The 8,516-nt window shown below is 35.6% G+C and overlaps 1 protein-coding gene across 2 annotated transcripts in view; it reads right to left on the bottom strand.

Moving 5' to 3' along the window:
* The window catches only part of LOC122077469 (adenylosuccinate synthetase 2, chloroplastic-like), a 17,172-nt gene extending 12,587 nt beyond the window's left edge, over nt 1-4,585 (bottom strand). Inside the window, exons 1-2 of one of the 2 annotated variants that reach the window (XM_042643419.1) lie at nt 4,504-4,585; nt 4,003-4,096 (exon numbers count right to left, since the gene is read on the bottom strand). The gene's annotated coding sequence lies outside the window, so the exon portion shown is untranslated. The remainder of the gene's footprint in view (nt 1-4,002; nt 4,097-4,503) is intronic. The other variant, XM_042643418.1, reaches the window with a different exon arrangement.
* Between the last annotated feature and the right edge of the window lie 3,931 nt (nt 4,586-8,516).

Here is an 8,516-nt window from a genome sequence, read left to right as displayed (position 1 = left end):
TTTTTTTGTTTTAAAATGGTATTTTGATACAGAAACTGAAAATTCTGTTTTTGACAAGAAACGTCGTTTATGGAACTGAATGACTACCAAACGCAGCCTAAAGGGAAGATTCTTAACAGATTTGTGGGCCTGAGCCAGCTGGATGAGATCAATATTGAAGATATTATTGAAGCTGTCAACCAACTATACAGGATTAGTTTTCCCTTTTTTTTACATGTCATTCAGTTTAGTAATTAGAGTCAGTCTTAGAGTTGGTTTCCAATTGCTTGTTAATGGCTGTGGGATGCAGTTGGGGTGAGATGCCTAAGCTTATGAGAGGGGGAGAGGCCCAAGGGAGATAGTGAGACTCAATCCCATTTATCCTCCTATCCTATCTTCTATTTTTTATTTTCTTTATTTCAATTGATTTCATTGTGTGATTTGCTACAAGAGTACCTACGATTTTGTTATTGAGGAAGTTTTTGCTGAACCATTAAAGCGTTGATCTCCTCACTCATTCCTCCATTGCTGCTCAGTTTTTGAAGTCCAAACCAGCATTAAACTTAGTTCAAGAAGATCCTGTTTGGGGCTAGGTACTTCATGATCCAGCCTTACATAACCTCGTTTGGTAACCCTTCTGTTCCGTATAAGTGTTTATGAGCTAGAAGTGCTTTTTCTTATTTCTGTTCTCGGGGAACAATTCTGCAGGAGTAAAACACATTTGGTAATAGGGCGTAAAAAATGTTTCTGAATCAGAAAAGAAACAGAAACATGTTTTGGAAGGTACTTTAACAAAAGCACTTCTGGCACTTCAACGATAACAATTTTGTATAATGAACTATAACTTGAGATTTTTAAGTAGGATTTCTTCTTTTTTAAAATCAATGTTAGACAATAGTATTGGCATATCCAGTAATTACAAAAATACCATCATTAAAAACAACACAATAAGACTTTGACCACATGAATACATGCGATGTTGTGATCATTCTATCATTGCAAGTTATAATGAGTCAAAAAAGATTATTATATACCATTCAGTGAAGTAATAACACCAACATGATCGTAAACATAATAATTGTTCAAGTAATGCATGCAATTCAATAAGATTAATGATAGTTCAAATAATGATTACAAAAATAAATAAAATAAAAAAAAAAAAAAAAAAAGTGCGAATGAGTGACAAATCCTTCTTAAGGAAGAAAGCCAAGAAGACACTCTGAAAGGTTAAAAAAAGTGTGTACCCAGTGCACGAGCTCCCATCACTGGAGGGATCTAGGGAGGGTCATAATGAATGCAACCTTGCCCCCACTTCGGGAAGAGACTGTTTCTTGACTTGAACCCGCGACACTAGATTGCAATGAAGCAACCTTACTGTTGTTTGTACACTGAGGTACAAACAAATAAATTTTTTGTACTAAAAGTAGATGCATAGCTATATGCATCAATCCAATCATTCCAATACAATGTGTTGTGTTTACCATTTAGTAGAGACCAAAAGTAGGTCCATAGTTCAATCGGTAGAGCACTTGCAAGCAATCAATGAGATAAGGTACTGAAGTACTCATTTTAGATCATCCCCTCATGTCATCCAAGAGTTTTGTAAAAGTTATTTTCGTGTTAAGAAGCCTTTTCAGTAATTTCATTTTCTACGAGGAAGTTTTAACAAAATACTAAGGAGGAATGCCAGGGATAGATCTAGGCATGAGCACGTGGCTGCTTGATGTATAAATTATATGGACTTCCTGTCATCACATCCCATAATTTGTTATTTGTTCCAATTTTCAACATATATATAGATTCAACTTGACTAGGTAGGTAGGTTAGATGAATTTTTGTGATCTGAGCCATGGAGTAAGGGATACACAGTGGACTAAGATGGAAACCTGACGAGTAAAGTTTTATATTGAAATTCAATAGTGTCAGAGTGAGCAGAAAGTTTTTACGTCTTATAATGCATTTATATACTTAAGAGGGCTAGATGAATGCAATTTCCCTCACAACCAAAGAATCTGGAGAAAACTAAACTAACGCATGTGCTATGTTGCCATTTTGTATAGAGACCAAAAGTAGGTCCAGAGCTCAATTGGTAGAGCACTTGGGAACAATCAAGGAGATAAAAGTGCTGAAGTACTCATTTTAGATCTTCCCCTCGTGTCATCCAGAAGTTTCATTTTGTGAAAGCTATTTGGCTGCTCATACCCGCTTCTTTTCCTCCCTCTCCCCACCAATTTTTCTAATAAATTCTCGGATTATCTTCACAAGAAGAAGATGAGAAAACAACATCTTATTTGTAAAATCAGTCATTATAGTAAGTATTTTCAGTTGGTCTAATTTGGGACAGAAGAAGGGGAAACAGGCTTCATCAAACATTAGATGTCCCCCAAGCATAGCAAAATTATTTCAACCAAACAATCAATCTCCCAACAAAATTCTGCAAGAGATGTGAAAGTCGATACAAGCATGTGGATTTTCCCCTCTTGTGGGATTGGGTGGGTGCAAACTTTGAATAACTGAAGTATTACCAAGATATTGAGTTAGTCGTGTATTTGGATTCTAAATTCCAGGAAAACAAATTGAAAATTTTGCCATGATTCAAATTCACTTTGAGGTTTCTGCTGATGGCTAGAAAACTGAAACAACCCAATCACATTGTCTTGACCAAAATTCTTGAATCCATGGATTCTGGAATTCTGCCCCTGAATCTACAGCTGCATTTTGCAAATATGATATAAATGCTGGTTCATGGATCAGGTAACCCTTTGGACTCAATCGAGGTGAAACCACCTATGAGACTAGTTCGCTTTTTATATTCATCATATTGATTTGTTCCAAGTTCAGGTTAGTGTACATTGAGCTCATTGGAAATTAAATAATTTAAGCTTATAATCATGGATTTGAACATCATGGAATTATAATATTTGGGAAAGCTTCTTTTTTTCTTTTACACTCTCATACCTTACTGTATGAGACCAATGTCTGAACCAATTACTAGAGTTCCTATAGCTGATGTATGGATAACTCAAAAAGATTTACTTTCCTTTAAATTTATCAAACAATTAGATCTATAAATATGAGAACAGAGCTGTTACTTTTCCGTGTTTTAACTTCCAAACATAATGACATGTAGATACAAAACAACAACGCAGTGGAAGCCCCACTTATGAGAGGGATGACAATGACAACTTCGAAAAGTTCTGAAGCCCTATGAGTGTGTGTGTGTGTGTGTGTGTGTGTGTGTGTGTGTGTGTGAGAGCGAGAGAGAGAGAGAGAGGAACACAATCTAAGAGTGCTTTTATTTTTTTAAGCCTTACATGTAAAGAAATAATATTAGAATTTGGATGCTAATGAACCAGTCTCAACAGCTGAACGCTCATTATAATCCACATTCCTCTCTTGATGTTATGATCGTAAATTTTAAGTCATAAGGAAAATCATGCCTATTTTAATGGTTCTTGAGGCTTTAACGAGGATTTATGTTTTTTCTTTTTTTCAATGTACGTTCTCACTTTCTGCTATTTTTCACCCAAATTTAAACATTTCAGCATAACTTCCCATGAGATTTCGAGATCTCCCTGCTGTGAAATGATCAGAAAAATTAAGATTAACTTTTCAGACAACCATATTTCCTATGGCAAAAACATACCTTCTTGCCTTGAGGAATCCATTTCCACTATCTCTACCTAATGAGTTAAGAGACATCTTTTATTTCATCATTTTTTTTTCTGCGTAAATATCTTTGTTTCTACCAATAAATGGTACACTACCGCACTCCTCTAATTTGTTGCTATTTGTGTGGGAACCAATCATGTTGCTGGGTAACTGCAGTGTTTCCCTTGATGGAGAGACAGTGCTGATAATATTCTTTTCTTCAAAGAAACAAGTAATATTACAACAAATGACACACACCAAAAAAGAAAAAAAAGAGAGAGGAAATGCAATATTTATTGGGCACGATGCCGACAGAGGAGAAGCAAAACAAAAGAGTACTGAATCAATAAAATTTAATAAAAGAGTTTGTACCTGGTTAATGGATTGTGGAGGCTAGTGAGTAGCTGCAGCTGAAAGCGCTGATACAAGAACTGGGGCTTCTAGTTCAAGGCTCAATTAATTTATCCTGCAAAAACAAAGCACCTATCAGAAATTCCCTATCCCCATTAAACATAATAGAACAGAATGCGTAGAGTTTGAGCATAATTTTATTTTAGAAAGAGAGAAAATTCTCTCCTTCTGAAAGAAGGAACAACTTGCAATTCGCATGCGCTAATTAAGCCTCTTGAAGGAACTAAGATTAATAGACAACAGATAGAGAAAGAGAGAGAGGAACACCAGAGAACATTGTTAGGAAACAAGAGAGAGAACATGGATTCGAGGCATCATGCAACCAAGAAATGTTGGCATAATAGGGTCTAGGAATAAATAAGAATTTCTTTTCCAATCTTATTAGAAAACAGGATCAACCATTTGCTAGGACAGGGATTTGAATTAATTAAATTCTATCTCATGGGGTGGTAGAATCATTACCTCAAGTGTCACAAATGCAACACCTCCTTGGGATGATAGCCCTTTTTCAATACTGTAGCCAAGACATGTTGTGATTTCCAATGGGTTCAGCCCCTTTTTGACCTCAAGCTGGTTTTACTGTTTTTAATAGAAAGAAAACAATAAAGAGAAGCCGATGCCGTAATACGTTATCGTTTTATTTTTAATCTCAGAATCCAGAGAAACACATATATAGAGCTAAAAGGTAAAGTGTTTTAATATCATGATTGCCACCTTTTTTTTTTTAATTAACAAAAGATAATGATGACACCTCATGATTGAATGAGGCGTCATAATATGTAGTAACATGATACATACATTCTCTCTCACCGTCTTATGGTTTCGGCCATCCAATCGGCTCATATTTATCTGATATCAATTATTTTATATTCATATATATATATATATATATATTTCAATAATTAATAAATATCTCTCTTATAATAAAATCATTATACATACAATCTTCGGCCACCAGTACTGAGAAGAGGTATGATCCCAATGGAAAAATCCACTATAATTACCAATCAGATAATGTCAATAATTATCAGTCAAAGACATATACCAACAAGTATAATATGAGTGGATATAATTTTTATTCTTCCCAGAGTTGTGATAGTCAAATATCGATCTAATCTCTCCACTCAACAATATCACATAAGTCATAACAAACTTCTAGGCAAGGAAATAAAACTGTCATGGCCCAGGTTTGTCGAAATGTCGCACAGAGAATCTGAACTTCCGATTAGGTATCTTAAAATGTTTCAAAAACATTTTTAAATTAAATATTAATATGTATTAATAATTTTGAGAAAATTTTGTAAACATTTTGAAAAATGTGAACCGGATCCGGAATTTCATTCAATCATGTCCAGATACTCTCTCTTGATATTTCTCAAATAAATGGGAGTGGATCCCGTGTTGAGCGTCTCTTTCGCCCACAACCAAAGCATTATGAATCCAGTGTATCGATATATGTAGTCCAAAGGACATCAACCAGTGATACACCAAAACCCATAATACTTACCTGCAATGATAAGGACCTCTCAGGTCTAGAGATCAATCAAAGCTACCAAAAGGAATCTTGTCCTTCAACAACTGATAGTATTCCATTCAAGATTCCTATTTGATCAAATTCAATGCACACACAATATGTACACTCATATTTGTGTCCCTAAATCAACATTCATGAGCACACAATATGATGACCATCTGAACAGAATGCCCAGTTCTGCCCCTAGTCATGAAAAAATTTAAGCTGAAAACCTATGGACAACCACAGCCCGTCAATGTCATGCAATCATAATTGCAAATATACAATTTATTTATAGATTTGATGGACATATTTTCAACAATCTCCCACTTGGACATCAAATCCAATTACCTATGTATTTTAGTCTCATGTTCTCAACATGTCTCTCAAATACATTTTGTGACAAACTTCTTGTCATAGGATCTGATAAATTGTTTACAGAGTCAACTTTATCTATAGATACATCACCACGCTAGATGATTTCTCTAATGAGATGATACTTACGTTCCACATATTTGTTACGTTGATGAGCTCTAGGTTGCTTTGCTTATGCAATAGCTCCTCTATTATCACAATAAAGTCGTATAGGGTGCTTAATAAGGTCAGGGACCACATATAATTCAGTTAAGAATTTTCTTAACCAAACTCCTTCTTTGGCCGCTTCACAAGTTGCCAGGTACTCAGTTTCTGTTGTGGAATCAACTATCGACTTTTGTTTGGTACTCTTCCAAATAATTTCCTCACCACCCAAAACAAAAACCATCCCAGATGTGGATTTTCTGTCATCCTTATCAGTTTGAAAATCTGAGTCTACATAACCCAGAACTAACAACTGATCACAACCATAGACTAAGAAAAGATCCTTGGTTCTTCTCAAATATTTGAGGATATTCTTAACAGCCATCCAATGTTCCTTTCCAGGGTTGGATTGATATCGGCTCACAATCCCTACAGCATAACATATATCTGGCCTGGTACATAACATTGCGTACATAAGACTCCCTACAGCTGATGCATAAGGAATCCTCCTCATAGTCTCAATGTCCTCAGTAGTTTGAGGACATTGTGACTTAGATAATGTAACTCCATGTCTGAAAGGAACATTTCCTTTCTTTGAATCTTGCATGTTGAACCTGGCCAGAATCTTATTAATGTAATTGGACTGTGACAGGCCTAATATCTGATTCTTGCGATCTCTCACAAGTCTTATACCAAGGATATAACTAGCTTCACCAAGGTTTTTCATTGAGAAATTAGTAGACAACCACACTTTTACAGATGTAAGCATACACACATCATTCTCAATGAGCAATATATCATCCACATATAAGACAAGAAAACAAACTGCACTCCCAATAATCTTTATGTAAACACATGGTTCATCCAAATTTTGTTCAAACCCAAACAATTGATAGTCTGATCAAAACAGATATTCCAACTCCTAGAGGCTTGTTTGAGACCATAAATAGATCTCATCAACTTGTATACTTTAGTTTCCTCCTTTTGAGATACAAACCCTTCTGGCGGTATCATATAGATATCTTCATCAAGATATCCATTTAGAAATGTTGTTTGTACATCCATTTGCCAGATATCATAATCATAGTATGCAACTATTGACAATAAAATCCTAATGAATTTTATCATTGCCACTCGAGAAAAGGTTTCATCATAATTAATACCTTCTTCTTGGGTATAACCTTTTGCTACCAATCTTGCTTTGAAACGTTCTACTTTTCCATCAATGCCTTTCTTTCTCTTAAAGATCCACTTGCACCGAATTGGTTTTATACCTTGAGGTGGATCAACAAGAGTCCAGACATGGTTGTAATTCATAGAGTCCATTTCTAAGCGTATAGCCTCTAGCCATTTAACTGCATCCACATCCCTAAGAGCCTCAGGATATGTATTTGGATCCAATTCAGATGAATCAGACACCATGTAGAACTCTTCTACTCTGTCTTCCTCTTGTGTAAGAAGGGTATACCTAGTAGAAGGTCTAATAATCCTCCCACTACGTCTAGGTTGTTGGTGTTGTGGTGCAACATTGGGAATTGCAGTAACAGGGTATTGGTACAATTGATGCAGATGGAACTTGGTCATTAGATAATTCTTCTATGACCACAGAATCAGATTGTCTCACAATAAAATCCTCTTCAAGAAAAGTGGCATGCTTACTTACAATAATCTTTTGTTCTACAGGGTTATAAAAATAATATCCTATAGTACCTTTGGGGTATCCCAAGAAATAACACTTATCTGTACGAGATTCCAACTTATCAGGTTGCTGCTTTTGCACATGTGCAGTGCAGCCCCAAACCTTAAGAAGTTGTAGACTAGGCTTTCGCCCAAGCCACAACTCAAAAGGTGTCTTTGCAATAACTTTAGTTGGAACCCTATTCAGAATATAGATAGCTGTCTCTAAGGCAAAACCCTAAAAACTCAAAGGTAATTCACAGTAACTTAACATTGATCGAACCATATCTAATAGGGTCCGATTTCGTCTCTCTGAGACACCATTTTGTTATGGTGTCCCTGGGGTGGTCAATTATGAAACAATCCCAGCAAGTTTGAGATAGTCCACAAACTCTTCTAACAAATATTCTCCTCCTCGATCAGATCTGAGGAATTTAATATGTTTACCTAATTGGTTCACAACCTCGGCACGGTATTCCTTGAACTTTTCAAAAGTTTCTGATTTCCGATGCATTAGGTAAATATATCCATATCGAGAATAGTCGTCAGTAAAAGTCACAAAATATTCATACCCATGACGAGCTTAAACATTTATAGGACCACAAACATAGTATGGATTAATTCTAACAAACTTTTGGCCCTCATACCCTTATTGGAAAAGGGTTTTCTGGTCATTTTACCTTGTAAACATGATTCACAGGTTGGAAAAGATTCCACCTTCAGACTATCTAAAGGTCCATCTTTTACTAACCTATTTATCCTATCT

The sequence above is a fragment of the Macadamia integrifolia genome, chromosome 4 (assembly GCF_013358625.1).
Source record: "Macadamia integrifolia cultivar HAES 741 chromosome 4, SCU_Mint_v3, whole genome shotgun sequence".
Lineage (NCBI taxonomy): Eukaryota > Viridiplantae > Streptophyta > Magnoliopsida > Proteales > Proteaceae > Macadamia > Macadamia integrifolia.
This window is presented reverse-complemented; position numbering and strand designations above follow the sequence as displayed.